A 19775-nucleotide genomic window follows, 5' to 3' on the forward strand; every position below is an offset into this window, starting at 1 on the left:
TGTGCGTACATATAAATTACGAAAGATGGCGCAGTCGTCGCTTGGTGCATGCCGACGAGGTGGCCCAGTGGTTAAGGCGATGGCATGGACTCCATGTCAGTCCATCATTCATTCCCACATCATTTCGGCGTAGATAGTTTTTGATCTTGTTGCATATTTCACTGCAAAAATGTGCGTCAGTGACACGTAATATTTGTGGAGGGAGGCGGGCGTGAGACGGATTTTGTTTCTGCATTAATTCAAATAATGTAAAGCACAAAACACCGAAATACAAACAATATTCCTATGACATTTAATTCGTGGCTTGATGAATTTACTGGACTCTACCCTTTACCTTGAATTTACACTTACACAGACTGTGGCATGCGAGTTCGCGTTATCATTGAAAAGGTGGAGGCAATCATAATGGCGGTCCTTTAAATTAACACGCTTCGACTTCTTTTCCGCATCCTGACCACCTTCGTCAATACGTTCACTTTGCCTTGGTAAGTTCGGATACGTCCTCGATATCTGGATGAATTTTGTCGCGTTTAGTAAACCCATAACCCATAAAGCGCTTGATGGACGGAAATATATAAAATCCAAAAAAGTCTATGTCTGGCGCATCGCACTTTTTTCTCCGACTTCTGTTCTGGATCATCAGTGGATGACGATGTGAGTGTGACGTGTTTTGTAGGTACCCCCCTTCCAAAAATTTTATGTCATTTATTGCCATTGGCTTTTCCCTGCCTTAACTAACTATGTATTGATTAATTTTAATTTTACCGAATTAAGTCGTTTAAAAAAGCAGTAGGTTTAGATAAACTTCTTGCTTAGCTATGATAATGCTGAAAGGCGACACAGACTGGTTAGCAAAACAATTAATCAATAGTCAATATGCTTGCTTGGTTACGTTTATGTAAATACGTTAATTTTTCAATGAAATTTGAACATGTTTTTTAGGCCCCTTAAATTCAAAAATGAAAATAAACTTAAGTTGAAATGTCGAAGAAATTTAAATGCAGTAGGCCTCCAGAGTACTGCCTACTGGTAACTGAGGAACCACCTCTGTAGTCGTAGAATATTTCCTGGCCGCAGCAACGATGCTGGTCCATATTGGTTTTACACAGCTCGGGGAAAGCTTTTATGCTTTTAAGTTGAAGTTAAGTTCTCATAGTGACGAAGAATGCGTTTCAATAGTATGCATAGCATTAATATAGATATTGATTTCTGTGCCAATTTTAACTCTTCATTATGGAAAAATTGCTCTATCACTCTCACTCTTAATTGCACTCAATATATGATGTATCTACCTATGATCTACCTGAAATACATTTTCATACTTCAGCGAAGTGACAAGTTAAACCCGTTATGATGCAGTGATATGTTTTCTTTAAGATTCTGCTGGTTTATTACTCTCTTAGTGTTGTTAACTGGAGGGCTGCTAGAGATAAAATAGGTTTTGATTTTTGTTTTCAAAATTTTTCTGAGAACACTTATCAACAAGTTGCAGTTTTGAGAAAAAATTGTATCTCGACTTTTCATGCTCTGTGAAACTCATCTGATTAGATCTATCTTGCTATTATTTATTGCGTTCTATTATTGGAAAGATTATATCGTTGATATTTAAGCGATCCCATGTGATTTACAAGGATTTCCTTGAACTATGATTGAAGTTGTATATTGGCTGCATGACTTTTTGTGATGGAATTGCATGTCGTGCAAGTCGTGATTGTTGGCCTGGAATTAAACCATAAATTATTGATTTCTAATTAAAGAGTTACTGCAATTCCCGTGTGTTTTCGCCTTGTTACGCGAATTTTACTTATTCAAACCGGTGACGTCTTGAGCCTGTAAAATAGCGATTGCATTAAACACTCGATATTAGTTGATTATACAAAGTGGGCCTACAATCTGATTTCCATCGAAGCATTGTATGTAATCTCCAATGAATAAGCTCTCTCCAAGAAGAGAGACAGAAGGATGTCACATGAAGCTTCTCGCAGAATGCCCAGTACTGACGTGCTTTGAGTCCACAGCATCTAGCAGCTCAAGATACCAGGCCTGCACCAACAGGGTGATATGAAGAGCTTTGGCATTGGTGCCTCGAATACCAAGTGGTACCGAGAGAACAAATGCCCGAGACAAGTCCAGCTGCAGTAACACGTTAGATGACTGCTTCACTACTACTAGAGCACTAGCAAATAGTTATGTTCACCATAAAGTATTTTGAACTTAATCTTTATGATATAGTTATGATTCCAATGGTTGCTCACATTTATTTTTTTCTTATCTACGATTTAGTGTCTTTAGAATGCGAAAGTGCACATATATGGATTTTTTCATTTGCAAAGAATATGGAGCTCAAAGCAATGCGGTGTATACATTACATGGCCTGTCGTTCCACTTGTTTTATTATTAAGGCTTGTATTTCATGACACATTTTCTCATGTTGTAGCTTTCAGTATTTGTTACCTGAAGTGTCACTGCAGCAGAGAATATTGACAATGTTCACAACTTCTCGCTGCATAATTTGCCACGATAGAAGTTTCCCTTTGCGAAGAGAGTCGACAGGAAAATTAAAATGCCAATACTTCGAAGTCTGTCAAAAGAAATCGCGGAGAGACACGCCCGTCTTAGGAACATGCGACTTTTGTTAAGTGTTACGCCGACAAAAGCGACGACTATAAGCGCATGGATCGATATAAGCTGAAATACATATGGAGGAGATGCTTTAAATTCTGTCTTTTCGAGAACCAAAATATCAGTTGCGGAGATGAGTAATTTATATCTAGCTAAACCGATGGCACTTTCGCAATTGAATAAAACGTGATTATGAGGAGATTGTAAAAGTCATTACCGTCAACTGGTCACGTTTAATGTGGCTCTCCTTGTTTTCCTGATGAATCTAGAGTTGGTGGGGAGTTTTTATTTCATGAATTAATTGCCATTAACGTCAGGCCTGGTTACTTTTCCATGAACTGCCGGTACCATAGCAACTACCATCAATATAAAAGCTTTTCTAATCAAAACGATGATGGTCGCTCTTCATAAAAATGAGAGTATTTAATGTGTGAAATAGGAAAAAGTTAATTATCTGGCAATAGGAATTTTTCTATTATTATTTGGTGACACTCAGCGTGTATAAACTCACTAATGCTCGGCTGTCGGTACATATGTGAATTGTACCTAATAAATATTCTAAATCATATACTTTTATCAGGTATTTTCGTAAAAGGGATGGGGTGCTGAAATGAATTTTCATAAATTTCATTCTTGCTCTGATTTATTAAAATCCATCCGTAATCACACCCGTAATAAAAGACTTGGAAAAAGTAAAAAAAGATATCATATGTTTCAACATAGGCCTAAGTTATATTTTGGTTCTTAGCTTAGATTCTAGCGCTTTATTTAACGCTTTTAATGGAAATTTTCAACACTTTCCCAATCTTGCAGAAATTCTATATAGGTCTAACCAATATGCACTATTTGATACAACGGGATGCCAAATCCCGGTTACTTACGGTAATGAAACGGTGCCTTTGGTTGGCTATTTCGTCGACTGTCACTAGAGAGAGTTACGATGCTCGAATTGAGAACGGGCTGTAACTAGAATTCACACATTGTGACGCGCTCTGCTGCCACAGGTTTATCACGTGGCTCTCTGTCTCACAACTCTCACTCTGTTACAATTGTTCTCCAGTTTCTGAGCACTCATCAACATCATCTCTTGTGTATCATCGACTGGTCAGCAATTTTGAGTTCAGTGATTTACACAGTTTCATCAGAAAACTGTTCGTTACGACCGTAAGTTGGTTTATCCTTTTTTTTTAATCGATCCTATCCATCTTGGAAATCTTTGTAACAGTATCTTTGAAAAAGTTGAAAACTTCATTAGCCAATTGCTAAAGGGTTGCATCAATGATATTTGACAGTTTTATGATTGTGCAATTGGTTTCTGCACTTCATAGAATAGCACGGCAATGGTACTTACTATTAGGAAGAAACTTGAAAACTCAAAAGTTCCAGTGAAGAAATTCAGTCATTCAACTATTTGATTTTAGCGTGATATAAAACCTGCCTCAAGATATTCTGAATTTTGGGTAATGAGAAACAATTCTCTGTGCACTTAAATACTTCATTTACAATCTTTGGTATTGAATCAAAGAACAAATCTCATTTGGACTTCGAAAAAAACGTTACATAATCGCATTATTTAATCATACTCAGTTTGATGTAAGTCGATTTCATTTATTAAATTATATATGCGAGAATCATAAACCAATCTTGTTGTAAGATTATCAGTTGCATATGAATATATACCGTAACACTATTGTCCAGTATAGCGTAAAGGTTACGGTCAGCTCATCATTTATTGCATCTCAAGTCCGGACTACTGTCCTTTGCTATATCGGGTCATTCTTTTCATAATAATCGAGTTCAGTATTTATACAAGCAGCAGCGGAGAAGTTATTAGTATATTATGTACGTCCATGTATAAACAATTGGCAGCTCTACCTAATAATAATGCTTACTCTCTTGTAAACCCGATTCCCACATAGTCGCGCTGACCTAATGGTTAAACGATCGCATAATTATGCATAATTTATTTGTGCATTAAATGCTACTGCCATTAATAATGTGAAAAACGCTCAATTATTTTTGCTAAAGTATATTTGATGATTGATGTTTGAGAATATCTCGGTTGGTATTTACCCTCTTTGTAAATACGGTATTACACACTGAATGTAAAACTTCAGATTTGAACTATGTACGTGTTACTGATTCCTGGTACAGATTCATGTTCTCGATTATTTCCGTACTTCGATAAATTTCAGTACTTTTCGTTGGTAATTGTTACTGCTGCATTACGTATTAAGGACTACTTCTCGATAATCTAGCTCTGCTTTCCCAGAGGCATGTGGGCGTGCAAAACTATTTTAGCCCTGCCGGGATATATAACCCTTGATTCTGCTGTGACCTTGACTTTTATAGTTGGTCACTTTTCCTGATGCGTTTGATGTTATGATGCAGCATTGATGGATGTCATGAGCATTTTGTTAAATGATATTGGCACTGATAGATTTGTGCTATTGGGGAAATTACTGATTTGAATTGGATATCATCATGGGCTGCTTATAATTACTCAATTGATGGTTTCTCTTCAAAATTCATAATTGATACTGATCAAATTTTTCAAACTCTGCATCTAGTTTAAAACCAAGCTGCTGATAGCTGCTTCAGTTGCTGTCTCTTATGTTCCACTATGTTATTGACAGCTTTGATCTCTGTGTGCTTTTGAATATCTATCTGATTCGATCAAAGTTTATCAGTAACTGACCTCATTGCTTACCGGAAATGGAATCCATTGCTGTATTTGACATTTATGCAGCATGAAATGAAACCTTGGTTATTCATTCGCTGTTGAACCACACTGATACCCGAATATGTATTTCAAAGCATATTATTTGACGAAGCTCTGACAAAGTTTCTGAATGAATGGAATAATGATTTTAAGACTCCTAGCATAGATTATAGTAAAGATATGTAATAACTAACTTTTGATAAGAAATTTTATGTGAATGGTTAATAGCAGCACATGAACATGTACGTACATGTCCATAAACTAGGTCCAGGAATTTCCTGCTATTCTTCAATGTGCATCGGCGGCATAACGTGTCTTACTATGATAACATCAATTTCCGATGTGACACAATTCAGACATGCCTGGTCTGTTTTGATATTTGCGCTCATAGCGATTTTCCAAGCCTCGCGGCGGGAAAATTTGTTTAAAATGATTTCCCCGTCGGTTATTGTCTCATCTCCATTTGGGACGTTCTATTGTCGTTCGGTTTTTACCGCGTTTCAAATGAAGCTCGTCGTTTCGTCCATTCACCGGTTTTTGTAAAGGTAAAATCGATTGTATATCGATTTCTAGGCCGCGACTTTCATCGGGGCGACCGTTGGAAAAGATGCGATATACGCTGCGGCGTCCGTGATTGCAATTATTCGTCGCTAATCAACGCGTCGATATTGCAATATTTGATTATATTTGATAATTTATCTCAGGCCTGAAAGAATTATTTACAAAAACCCGCAGCCGCGAATTGGAACGATGCCAGCTGAACCGTTTATGTATCGGAAATAAATTGCATTCCCATTGCATATAGAAAGGGAAATATGTTGGATGCAGGGGCTCGTATAGATTAATTAGTTCATGCTGTGGAAACTAGTGTATAATTACTAGGTTTATGTCTGCTTTATTCTGATTATGTATATCCAACTCTTGCACTAATCTGGATACATGAAATGAATATAACGCGTACCTGACGATTTTTTCGAGGCAGGAATTTTCATGTGGTGCGCCATTATTCCAAAAGGGCAATTTTCTGCCAGAAAAGGCATCTTATATGCATGATTAGAATTCGATATATACTCTAAGATTTTCATGTCGGAAATATATATCTTATGTAGTATTTTTAAACTAAGCAAATATGAAGGAACTGTATTGGAAGAGATTCATTCTTAAGCCTAGTTCAGATCGCATACGATTCGACCCGATTGTCAAATCTTGAGGAATCGGCAACCAGTGGCTGATTTTTCAGTCTGGGAATCTTTGTGACATGAGTGTACTTGAGATTGTTAAGACTAATTGCGGACCAGTTGATCGTAAGGATCAAATATATGTTCTATTTCTTATGAGGATCGGATTGGATCTTATGTGACCCGAGTGTAATTACGAATGATCTTAAGGTCGTAGCTAATGAACAGTGATGTTCACGTCACATGCTCGAGTTATATAAGTGGTCGTTTCAAAATGATCGTGGATCTCAGGTGACCCGGGGTGTAGCTGAGACCCAACAAATGAGTCTTGGCTGAATTGACAACTCAAACTAACAATGTGATGTGAGTGTTCTTAACAATCAGAATCAGATCTTGGTGCGAACTCAGTTAGGATTTAGGTATTGAAACTGGGACGTTCAGCATTCAAACCGGAGATTGATGTTATCTTGAGTTTTAGCTCATTTAGCATAGATGCTCATCTCAACATTATGGCTGACTGAGGGTACGAGATTAGACACTGTCTGACAGTAAATACACCACACCTCTTAAGATAAGCTTATCTTTTTCTCGAGAGTCACTGACATTAGAGCCACACATGAAATGAGCTAGTTATTCTTTTTTTAAAGATAATGCAATCTATTCATACTTTACGCAGTGACTGCCCTGTAGATATGCGTTAGATAGATTCAAGTGTCACGGGACTGTTGTTCAATGTCCATGATTCGGTAATCTTCAGTGGTATTTTGTGCGTATTCATTTCTTGAAGCTGTTGAGAAACGATGAAGTCAATATAAATGTGTTTTCAGATGCTACAAAGACTGTTGCATTATTGATTGTCACATCAAAGAAAGTTTCCTTCATCTCATACACTCTAGTTCTTCTGTCTCAAGGCACAGTTCAGACCTGTGATGCTTGATATTCCTTGCGTGTTGTTATTTCTTGTTTACCTCGAAGAATTTATTGATAAGTTATCGATATTTTGATTAGTCAAATGTTGTACAAAACTGATTGATACCGTGTGTTGTTTTGAAGATTCTACATGGAAATTCAATGGGAATGTATGTATTGTATTTACTGTTTTATGGATTTATAATTTACCAAATTTGTTCACTGGGGAGAAATAGGCTTTATGTATCAGTACAGTTACTCATGGCAACTGATTTCAAATGTGAACATCTACAGACATATATTAGTAATAGTGAACAACATACATCATACGAGATGAAACCCTTTTTCTTGATTTCTTAATTTTTTCTGTTTCTGAGCTATCAAATACAGCCTGATTTGATTTGGCATTATATTCTACAGGAAAGCCTGTCGAAGCATTAACGTTATACCTTAACTCTTTGAATATGGCGAAATTGGTGATATTTTTTTCCCACTCAGAATTATCTTAGACCAGAGAAAAAATGCGTGATTGAAATTTGTTACGGTGCCTGTTTCCATCAAAACAAATTTTTTGATGTTTGTTGCCAATTTCATTTTATGTCGCTTTTTTTGGCTCGGCTGCAAAATGACTTATATAATGTGTATATCCGAAATGTTTTCGAAGAAATCTATGAATTTGGGATCAATTATATATACTGTCAGTTTAATGGATATTTAGAGTGCTATTAGAGTTAAGATGAAGATTTATTAGTGATGCTTTCCTTTTACGTCGCTTAAAACCTCAAGTTGTTCAGATACAAGATTGATATGGATTTGTAATATATGCAGTATTAGTTATCAATAGTGCGTTTTAGCCGTTGTAATATCAAATCTCCAACAAGTGTCACTTGATGTCATTAATGAAGACGGAATAGCGACGAACACCGGGCTCTGAGAGAGACTACAGATTTATGTCTTCGGGGTGTCGATCATGTTCTTATAACAAACATTACCGAAACATCATCAGAACTCCTTACAACAAATCTTCCGCCGCTTAATGACATTGATGGTGTTACTTCGCCCACAGATATACGCGAAATTAGAAAAAATCGAATTTTCTCGTCGAGTTAAACGAACTATACGATAAACCTGTATCCTGATAAACGCAGGTTGTGCGTGTGTGTGGTCATATTGAGCAAATATCTAATTTATGAGTAGAGAGCGAGTCTCCAGTGAGTTTGTTTTAATCTAGAAATTGCTCATTTGTGTGATAGTGAATGAATGTCGATATTAGGTGGATTGATGCATGTGGTGGGACATGATAACGAATCTGATACAGAAAAACTTATGAAATGAGTCTGTTATTGTCTCTTACATTGCAAGCCTTGTCTATGAGCGTATTGATATTCCAGATCTGATGGACCTGGAACCACTGCCGAGAGCATTCATTTTGTATATACATATATACATGTAGCTCAAATCAAATCAAATCATTAAACGTTATTGGACCCGTTATGCACGAATTAACATTCTAGGATGAACACAACAAAAGCCTAGACGATTAAGAGAAAAAGAAAAATGTTTGTAAGCATTGGAATTAATACTACAAGCTCTGAAACTTCAAGACATATTTTTGCATCCGGCATTTTATTTTGCTCTGGGTCTAATATGCTGGTCCCACTTACCAGTTACAAAATGGTTCAAGAAGCAGAAACTGCTAGAACAGACAGAGAAATTCAAACCCCTGGTGGATATATAGACATTGTGTGTGTAATTTTGCTCGTGGCACTATACAATCACATGAATTTATATGGATATCAGATGATATATCTAAAGATGTATATTTTACTTGCACCCAACAATTAATCATTGATTTGTTTTAATTCATCCACAAACCTCAGTCGCAATCATTATCCAGCTATTATACTCTAAAGGTTCGTTGTCAATTATCCATTTACATTTGGGATTCTACCAACGATACCAGCTTTTGTTCTTCGTACAATAGGCAAGCTGTGATTCTAAATGCATCGCTATGTTTCAGTACCTCTTGCAGTGGTACATTGATATTGCCATCGTCGGCTAGTGGCAAAGGCCGAGATATATGATAGATATATACCATTTCATAATCTTGAGGGGCAATTTAGAGGTGGTCTCAGTGGTCTGGATCCTAGTCTTCCCATAGAAGTTTTCCTTTTCGTTATGACATATATTGTATAAAACCTCTCGGAAATAGCATAACTTTTTATGTAATTCTTCAAAATATCTAACACCGAGGGAGGACCCTCTAGTGCCCTTTGGCGGGGCTGCTTTATCTGAGAAATGGCTTTTTTCTTCTGGGCCCCCGTCTTCCAATTTTCCTAGATCCACCCCTGTACTTATACCACTTTCTATGATATACCAATGTGGCTGAATTAATTGAAATGAATTGCAAAGAAAAAACAAAAAGCCCAAAAAATACTGACTTTCAAGTTTCATTAAAGTCCACATCTATCATTGACGACTGAGTTGCAGAAATTCCTATGCAGGAAATGCATCCTATTATGTCCACTTACACGATGGTTTATCAGTTTATTGTGGCAAAAAGCTGGCAAGTGGTATCCTGCGTGCTATCTCAACGACTAAATATAGCATGTCAATTTGCTTCAGTGTAAAGCTGATGGGTTGATGGGGTTTAAGTACCCATAATGGACCGTTTTGGCTTATGTATATGCATTGAAGCTGTCGTAGCATTTCTTCTAGAAGAGGGCCATTGGGAAGAAGTCATTTTCTACTTGACTTATAGTGCCTTTTCGAGAAACCTGCATTAGCATTCGCTCATTGTTTTGCGGTGTCAATAAGTCAAGATAATATACAGGCTATCGCAATTAGTATTTTACATCGCTGGAACACTCCGTGTGTGTGGTATCCGAAATCTCGATATTCCATCAAACATGTTTTTGAAGTTGTTTGTTTGTCATCCGTAAAGCAGATCGCTATAAATCATCCAACCCAGTACGGTCAGTATTCCAATTGATAAATCAGTGTGCAAACTATTTTTTCATTAAAAAAATGGCTATTTGGTCTCCACGGTCTGTATCGAAGCACGAATGTGAGACATGTAAATTGCTTGTTGATGCGGCAAAGCCGTGAAGTTTATGTTCAGTCATGCCCAGTACAGTGTTAGCAATCGGGATAAAATCATCTATACTAAGACTTTGGGCTAAGTGACAATGTAACTGAGATATCATTAACTTAATGGAATCAGAAACGTCAGTTGTGACATTTATTCTTTCATCTGCCTCGCCAGATTAACCAACTAGATACAGAAAGCTTTCGTTCATATTCATATTCTGTCATTTCGATTCCATCACAGGATATGATGCCCTGAAACCATATACAAAGAAGCCAAAGGTCAGTAATTACATTTCCTTCAGTGGCGTGTGGAGTCCAGCTTGAAGCTAGTTAGGACGAACCGTATGGAATCTGATAATTCTGAATGAATCCGAACCGTTACGCATAGGTGTCGAAACCAGTCTGGTATAGCTCGGGCCGTGGCTGTTCCAATAGTTTGCCTCACTTCTGATCCCGTTTAATGATGGAAAAATAGCCCCAAGAATTCTCAGATTGCATGAACAAGCATCCGTTCCTTTAAGATTTCGGAGGACCCCGATAAGACGCTCGCATTTGTGATTTATGTCAAACCAAATCCCACTACAAAAGGCTGGGCTAATATTTCGTAGCTTGTACTGGTCCGCTTTCAACTGCATTCATGTTTTAGTGCTGATGAAACTGAAGAAATTGATACATCAAAGATGTTTCTGAAACTTGTTTCTTCGTATCTTGATCGTTGTGAGATCTCTTCTCATAGGAAAGTTGACAATAGTTTGTAACATCTAGATTTTTCACCTAAGCCATTCCGACGATAGGCTGTGGTTTAATGACAAGATTTTCTGTTTAGATAGATTCAATAATGACCTTGAAAGGATTACTATTATTTCAGTATCTGTAAAAATCAGTGTAGATAATCTATACTGCCCTAAATTCAGGTCCCTGTTTAGGCAAATAATGTGTATATTTACACAGGTTTTCATATTTCAATACGGAATCATACTCAATGAACATAACCAACCACCTTCATTGACTGATTGCGTTGTAATATATTTTATGGACGGAATTGCTTCCGATGAACTAATTTCGTAAGTAGACAGATAAATTTATTCAAATTAGTAAATGGGAGCATACTTTTTTAAATAATCTACCGAGTCCCATATACGCAATTATGTACTGTTCGTATATTGTCAATGCTTTCATATTTTTAGTCTGTGATTCCATAAAATGTTATTTATTTCCATATCTGATCATATATGAGGTGTATAATTGAGGTTTTAGCCCTTGCGGTTTCCGGTGAGGTCTGAGTAATGATTAACGATAGCAAATTTTAGCGCAGGAATTCGATTAACTCAACAGAATTGTCCATAGATAATCCAGTAGGGTATACTGTCGCGGCGGTTGAGTTATCGTTATTGACACTAATGAAGAAAATCAGTTTTAGAGGAAATTAGTGACAATGGGGGAAATGCGGCGCTGAAGTTAGTGCAGACACTTGCGAGTGCGCGAAACCTGCCCATAATACGGTAATCTTCTCGAATAATTTCGTCTTGCCTACTAATTTCGGCGCATCTTCGGAGAATTGAATCCTAAAATTTAAGAGAAGTAGATGATTTGGACTGATTACATTTGAATAGAAATTGTAAACGAAGTAAGAATTAACATGTATATATATATATATACGGTGTACATTTGGAGCTCGCACTCCTGTTTTGTCTATTCCTCCGATTAAACAATATCCGGCTTATACTCGAATCGCATTAGTTCAGGAAATGAAAAATGGCTCGACAGATGCACATTTTTTTCAGCGTGTTACGATGTAGTTTTGATGGTGAGCGATTATTTACCATTAGGTCTACTCGCTGCCCTCGATCATATTACAGTCTGAATGCGTCGCGCCGTTGTGGAGACTCATCGCTATGAAAATGCGATATATCAAGTGTTCGGTTTCGTATCTGATGTTCAATCTCGTACAGGTGGATTAATTTTACGTATCAGTTTCTTGCGCAGCTAAATCCCGAAATGAAAATCTCCCATCCCTGGTGATCAATAACGTTTTTGCTCGATGCCGTAGTTTACCATCCAATTCCGTCAGTCGCTTAAAAATCGTTTGCGTTTAATGAAAATCTCCGATTAATTGAAAACTATTTCTTCTTTATTATCAATCGTTTGAATGTTGTAATAATTTTTTTGTTGTCATTTTTTTATTCCAATAAATTTGCTTATCATGAGATGATCATAGTCTTGTGCTACATGTTCTACATCTGCCTACAATTGGTTGGTTGAGTGAATAAGTGGTAAAATCTTACTTAACTTTGGACTTACGTTACCAATACATCCTAGGTAGTGGAAAAAATTCATTAACGTTTGAGTAGGTTTACTGATGTTCGTTTCTTTGTTCGCTGCTATTCATTTTTCAATCTCTTTTTATTCTCGCTATCATTATATTTTGTGGTATCTTCAGAGTCATATTCGGAGTGTATCAATTCAGGGAGTTTTTGAGTTCAGAGATCTTGCCATTGTTCCTCACGACCGTGGTAGAAAAGAAAATTACGCAAGTATTTTCTTGTGGTTTGATTGATTCTGAACATTTTCTATGGCATCTGGAGAACGTAAGTCAATTTGTTTAGTTATATTTACCCAGTAATCGTATGTTTGGTAACAGGCTGGGTATTGAGCGATTTTTCATACACAATACTAATGTATGATCAATGTATTTTTTCGGGATAAGTTGAAGCAGCCTCATTTGATTGATGAAAACATTCGTTGTTTTGTCATCGTGATAAATGACGCAGTAAAATTTCACGTGCGCGCGATGTTGAATAATTCTCATTCGTGTAAAAGGGATGACTATTGAATTCAGGTCTTTTTACCATTGTTGGACTATATCTAATAATCGGATTACGAGGATCTTGCTAAGCTCTTTCGTTTTCAATTAATTCCGCACATAAAACTTGTCATCAGTGTTACCTGCTCGAGGTGTCTACCTCATTATACCCCATTCGTCTTGTCAACTCCGTCGCTCTATAATCAACACTTGCATTATGCTTTTTCAAAATCAATTTAAACCTTCATTAAAGTGAGGTCATAAATTTGCATATTAGGTTTTTAAGTGCCAATATTTTATGTCACGAACGCGAAGGAAACCTACTCTGCTTACCGGCTGCATACGATAAAACTTGCGTTGAATGGAAAATTTATCGATAAATTTGGTAATATTGAGTTGTTCACACGTATTTTATTATTTACAATCTCTTCAATGTTTGTTGAAGTGTTATTGTAATTGTGTGCTATAGAAATGAAACTGCTAGAAATGAAACTGTTACGGAACTGGAAGTTGAAGCCTGCAGGATACATTCCAATTCCAACCAGAATTCGATTTATAGCAAACCAGGAATGCGTCGTCTGGCCCTTTGTTCTTATATTTACGTTGTAAATGCTTATAATTGTATCAGTAAAGATAAATTATTATTATTATCATCATAATTGAGAAGACTTGACCTGTAATACTTGAGATATCATTCAATTAGTTATTAATGTTTGTTTGAATGGTAACAAAATCAGTTATAAATCAGTTCAAGGCAAGGTTTTAATAATGTCTACAAGTTGTTGAGAATAACAGGAAGGTCTTATTCCCTGAGAACAACAAGTATCTTGCAGCCATGGACATTCTGATATTTCACAGGGTGCTACCCAAAAGACCATTGCAAAGCAGATAACACTAATATTAGAGCTAATCCCTAGAAAATGATCTTCCATCCCTTTGGTGCTTAAATCTGGTCACACCATTTGGCTTTTAAGTATTATTATAATCCATTTAGCTGGGCAATTGGTTACTACTTAGTGAATATTTATAGTGTATTGCTTCAAATGAGATAAAGAGAAGCCAAAGTATGTCAACAACACGGGCAGCTTCAGCTGGCAAATGAGTTATGTTTGATACGAGCAATTTCCACGAGAGATCAAGCAATTGATTTCTCATTTTTCCACCAAGAGCAAATACTGGCAATAGAGTAATAAAACACTGCATGCTTCAATAAGTTAACAAGTAAAACCACAGAGTTGATGTATGCAATATCGATTGCAGTTACCATACCTTTACTTGGAAACCGGATCATGATATGCTTGATTGTAACAACCTTTCACTCGGACCACTGACTCCATAGAAATATGTAATCAACCTTATGATTTGCTCCATGCATCCAACAAAACTGTTTGCGGTAAGCGATTGATATACTACTGGGCGATGATGCTGCTTCAAAGCGTACGGACAAAAACGCTACATGACCTGTTGACTTTCTTAACCCTTTCAGTGCATCTACACCGCAGTGCGGTGTATAAATTAGTGATAGATTTTGCTAGTACACCACACTGCGGTGTATTGATGTAATTAGTAATTAGTAATTATCTCTCTTGAAAAATGGCAGCACTTGTCAAACATAGTGAAATACTAGTAACTAACGATACACCGCAATGCGGTGTAGACGCACTTCAGTGGTATTCCCGTTATTCAACACACTAGGGTGGAATTTAAAAAGAAAATTTCAAATTATCTCCAGCACTATAGGGTATTAATTAGTCAGCACTGAAAGGGTTAAAAAATAAGTGATCGTGTCGATATTGAAAGGTTGTGTTTATTTTATTGCATGAAACTGAGGAGCTAAGGATGTAACAGTTGAAAGATATATATTTGTTGAATAGCTTCAGAGGATTTGATGGGATGTGGAAATTTGTCACTAAAGCACTCGACTTGTTCTGCCGTGAGGTTGAAAATGCTGTGGTCACAGCTGAAGAGAATTCATTATGCTTATAAAATCAAAAGATCAATGCTTCCAAGGCTAAGAAGCCTTCATACTAGCGAAAATAATCTCTGTCAAGGGTTTTATACTTGAGGATTAATGCTAGTGATGATGTTTGCTTCCATTTAATGCACATGAGATGGTCTTCTTTTACTTGTGGCGCAGAACAACTCATTTATTGGTTTATGTTTATCGCATATATCCTCTGGTGATGCTCGGAGTTTCGTGGTTCATCTATCATCCCCGAGCCGGGTCAAGTTCAATTGAATCACTGGTTGGTCATCACTAGTATCCATTATCTTATAAACGTAGATGCTTACAGATGAATGGGTTTGATAGTCGGAGTAGATATTGAAACTGACTGGCCTGGGGACTAGTCAATTACAGACCAATTAACTGGCTCACTTCTAGTTGATGACACTTGCAGTTCATCTGATGGAAACCTCCGAAAAGGTTTCTCTTTATTATCATGATTTTTAACGATGTCTCCGTAATCGAGATACCAGGGCTAGCGGGGATGTAGAGGGTTTCACTTGAAATATAGCTGAATGGTTTCGCAACGTTCCCTTTTCCTTCCTCACTCTTTAGTAAAGCAATCGCTTTGAATTCCACAAACATGTTGCTTATGCAAAGAAATGTCTTTTTTATTGTGAATATGTTTCACACGTTGTTGTGCAGGCATCATTTTAATGATGGTATGATGCTGAGTGCCAGAATAAGAAAGTCTATCGACATGTTTTGACTTGATGGGTAGATGGGTTTTGTAGTTAAACATCTAATTTTATCTTGAAAAATGCTATGCATGGAAGCAAAAATATGCTCTTTATGTATTTTTGGTGGAAGTGAACGTTGCATGTTTTACCTTTTTGGGAGTGTACAAATCAGATTATAAAGGGGGCGGTGAGAGACATCTTACGTTCGTCATCCCCTTGAGACTGTGTTTGCACGATACAGCCTGCAATTCTACATGGATTTCCCTGAAACTTGGTGTGAGGATTTAGCCCAGTGAGTTGTATTGAAAATGGAGACTGCCATCTAATATGGCTGCCAGGGTTGCCACCATCGTAACTAACTTGAATTTCTTGATGGCACCATACAGCCTGCAATTCTTGATGAATTTCCATGAAACTTGGTCCGACTGTTGAGACAGGTTTATCTATTCTGTACTTGAACCAACAATTCCTGCGAAGTTACTAAAAAGGATCTACTGTAATAAAATCCTTAATGAAATTAGAATTAAGTTCATCGCTGCCACCAGTCTGGATTGCTTCATTATATTTCTTATGTCTGTTATTCAACTAATACTGCGTTTGGTGTAAATTTTTCAAACCGTCGATGCATGATTCTTCTGACGTCGCGATTCAAGTGATGTACCCGGATTGATTATTGATTATCATTGAGGATCAGATCGCCACGGGTACCTGAAAGGTGCTACGACTCTGGAGACCTTCCTTGACTAATTAAATTCTCAGATACGGTGGCTATTAGCTCTGTGGCGTGTGGCCACATTATTATACAAGTAATCTCTTCGAGTTTGCACGATATTCCTGCGGGATTTTAGCGGGTATTACTTGTTAGGTTGTAATAGGGCAAAGCTGCGAACTATAATCACCTCCGCCTTTGGATCGAAATAGTCGTCTTACGTTCATGACTCGAAGCCAAACTTTTTTTGAGAAACACTTTCAGGACCTGTATGTGCGTTGTATCTCTGCTGGATCGCGAGTTTTAGTAAGTAGTAACAATGAGGTTTTGTGAAGTACATGAGTCCAAATAGTGCGTACTCTATATGCGTGATCATGTATCAAATATAAGCAAAATGATTATTGGTTTGCATATATATGTATGTTCACTCACAATCCACTGCTGCGATTAATCTTACAGCTTACTGACAACGTGTCTACTGGAGATAAGTCATCAATCCTATATAATGTATAATTAAACTCTCAAGATCTGTTTGAATTGATAGACAACATTTCCTCTTTGTATCAGTACTAATCCATTCTCAGCATTTTCTGTATAAAATGTCTCGAGTATTTCTAGTATTTCGTGACTTTTTGGCTGTAAAAATATGGCATGAAAGCTTCGCGCACTTCGAGAGGGGTTTTACAGGTTTAATGCCATAAGTTGGTCTCTTCCCATTATCGGTGTGTTCATTTACCAACTCACCGTCTAATCTAATAAGGCTTTAACTACTTGATGAGTGTACCTCCAGGGAGGATCTCTACCACTGGTGGAACATGTCAGTCTTGAAATCATTTGTGATTATAAAGGCTATGATAGAAATTGGGACCCGGTATAGATAAGCTCACATAAGATGATGCGCCTAAAAATCCACGATACACTTGCCTACCATAGTTAGTGCGAATAATGAATTGAATGATGTCATCCAGTCCTCTGTTCGTCTGTGCAGTAAATCTTGCGCGGAACATTTCTATGTCTGGTGGTATTTTGATGGAACCTGGAACGTTGCTATGATATGTAGTTATGCACCTGCCATTTATTAAAAAAAAAAAATCAAACATGGATGACTGGCGGCATCTATCTAGTTAGTAAATTTTGCGCAGACTACTCCTCGTAGGTCTTACGTCATAATTTAATGAAACTTCTTATAACGCATTCATTCCTGTGCAACACAATTTTTAGTCAATGATTGAACTGGCTTGAAAGAAGTAGTAAATGTATTGGAAATGGCTTCGCAACGATTATTCATGCAGATGTGGTGGATATCAAGATGGTGCCACTGGTACTGAAACCAGATCTATTATTCATGGTCTTCACTGGAATTCCTTTCATTAAACCGATGACTCTCCTGGGACTAGAATTCGCACTAAAATCAGTCGAGGAAACTAAACATTTTCGAAGATAGTTCGAATTGCGCGCGATGGATTCATATGGGAAAACAAATAAAAAAATTGATGAAATAATAAAATTAACTCATTGTACCGATGAATGAAAATACAGATGATGTTATTATGATTATCATTAGGGCTACAGTCTGTAGTCATTCTCAGTATTAATGAATATGTGATTTCAGTGCCAATAGAAATATACTGATATTTTGTATCAATTCACAGTGGGAACTTTACCGAAACAGGCATGAAGGACCTGATTTGTTCGAGAGATAAGTGTCATAATTAATCGTAATGATAGTCATTATTTAATGTTAATTTCTAGGCCAATTGTATCATATCTGTAATAGTAGTCCTTATTCTAAACCAGACATTTGTTGAATACACGTAATAATATATGGCCTTGGTGTAAGGATTTGTCTGTTCTATGCTGGTAGTTAGGTACTGGGACGTATTTAACCCTACCATTGTCCGGGATTTAGGCCTGGCATCATTTCCCTTTCTTCTGATCTTTTAACACTTTTATCATGACATAGTCAGGTATAGGTTTCTATTGCATGGGGCATCTCAGACCTGTGTACCACTTTTGAGAAAACTCTTACAAAGTTTCATTTTCAAACAGTGATTTTTTGTGCGAAAGCGAAAAGAACGACTCTTAAAAAAAGAAAGGTGCAATGAGTAAGTACTTTCCAACATCTATCATTCTGAAAATATCTTGCAACTAAGGGAGCAATTAGTTAAATGTCTCTACATAGTTTCTTTATTACATTAAAGCTCCCACAACTTGCTCATCAGACTTCTTACATACTCTTGAGACAAAATCTTTATCATTATTGACTGTTGGAGCCTAAATTAGTTTTCTAATTCAATATGATTAGCATTTATGTCACTGCAAAGCAATTCCTGGGAAAACTTTGAAGGCAAGAAGGGAGTGGTGGAGGATAGACAGGTTGTAATGAAAGAAAATCTCTATACGGCTTCATCTTGTTAAATCAAGCGTAGTTCAAGAAAGTCGTTAGATTGTTTTAGGTTTCAGTCATTCACATAATACAGTTCATCTTTATGCTCTTCAGGTTTGAGTTATTCTTTTTTCACTTCACAGTCGAAATTTTTTGTTGATGCTAGAAAGAAAATGATATCCTGTTTTATTGTTATCATTGTTAAACGTATTTTCAAAAGCTTTAGGTTGAATGAAATTTTTTTTTCATTATTGTTAGTCTGTGTGGTCTTTCTTACTTAGCATGGCGTCAGAGAAAAGTTGATACATGTACTTAGCTTTTTTATAACAACCATAATCGTGGTGCTGTAAAATGCCATCAACTTAAGATGTTTTCATGGGCGGATTTGTCTTCTTAATTAAGAAATTTCAATTATTTCCTGTTTTCTATACGCGTGATGAAAATCCATGGAGCAAATAGCTGACACATGATACAAAAAACCTGAAATCATGAATGACGAACTAAAAACTAATAGTTTCCATTACGAAGATTCGACAACACATCGTCGATTCTAGCCATTAAAACTTGTCGACCCAAGATAGAGATAATGCCTTTAGATAGAATAATAACCCCATTATCCCAGTAACGGTACATCACCATCAATGCCATCAATGCCGTATCTTATTCTAACT

At 36.8% G+C, this 19775-nt stretch overlaps 1 protein-coding gene across 3 annotated transcripts in view; it reads left to right on the forward strand.

Moving 5' to 3' along the window:
- The first annotated feature begins 435 nt into the window (after window positions 1-435).
- LOC141915243 (excitatory amino acid transporter-like) overlaps window positions 436-19775 on the forward strand; it is a 46672-nt gene continuing 27332 nt past the window's right edge. The window contains exon 1 of one of the 3 annotated variants that reach the window (XM_074806711.1): window positions 436-485. The gene's annotated coding sequence lies outside the window, so the exon portion shown is untranslated. Of the gene's footprint in view, window positions 486-3649; window positions 3787-7563; window positions 7602-19775 lie in introns of those variants that run through there. The other 2 variants (XM_074806710.1, XM_074806709.1) reach the window with 2 other exon arrangements.

Source organism: Tubulanus polymorphus, chromosome 1, assembly GCF_964204645.1.
Source record: "Tubulanus polymorphus chromosome 1, tnTubPoly1.2, whole genome shotgun sequence".
Taxonomy (NCBI): Eukaryota; Metazoa; Nemertea; class Palaeonemertea; order Tubulaniformes; family Tubulanidae; genus Tubulanus; species Tubulanus polymorphus.